We start from the raw sequence: 647 nt of genomic DNA on the forward strand, positions 1-647 counted from the left end.
CGGGTCCCCCGAGGCCGCCCCGCCCGTCCCGTCCCGTCCCGCCCCGTCGCGGGACCCCGGCCAGGCGGGTGCGAGTCGTGCCGGCAGCCCGCGCTTTGCTTCGGGGAACGAGAAACCGCCGGGGGCTGGCGCCGTCGCGGGAGCGGGAGCGGGGCTGCCGGCTGAGGCTGGGGCCGGGCTCCCCCACAGTACCTCAGTGTGACGGAAGGGCACAAGCAGGTCGGATTCACTGACTCCCGGAGACACTGAGGGCGCTTGCACGCGTGGCTTCTATGCCCCTACATCGACAGGGTGGGGTTTTAATTGAAATCAGTGTCGGGGTTTCCACGGCCAGGGGCTCAGTTCTTCCTTTCTTTCCCCAGTGGAGCCTGCCCATGGCCTGGGGAGGGCCGTGAACTGCCCTGAACCGTGGGAGCCCCCATCCTTCCCTCCGTGGTGGCAGCACTCCCGGGGCTAGCAAGGGACTAGTTGCGGCTAGCAGGGGAAATGAAGGGTGACAAGAAGGGTTTCTACAAGGACGTCATCAACAAGAGGAAGATCAGAGAAAGTGTGGGTCCCTTATTGAATGGCAGAGGCAATTTAGTGACTGATAATGCAGAAAAGACTGAAGGACTCTCGATGCCTTTTTCACCTCAGTCTTCACAGGC

This window comes from Crocodylus porosus, unplaced genomic scaffold (assembly GCF_001723895.1).
Source record: "Crocodylus porosus isolate Cpor-Errol unplaced genomic scaffold, CroPor_comp1, whole genome shotgun sequence".
Classification (NCBI taxonomy): domain Eukaryota; kingdom Metazoa; phylum Chordata; order Crocodylia; family Crocodylidae; genus Crocodylus; species Crocodylus porosus.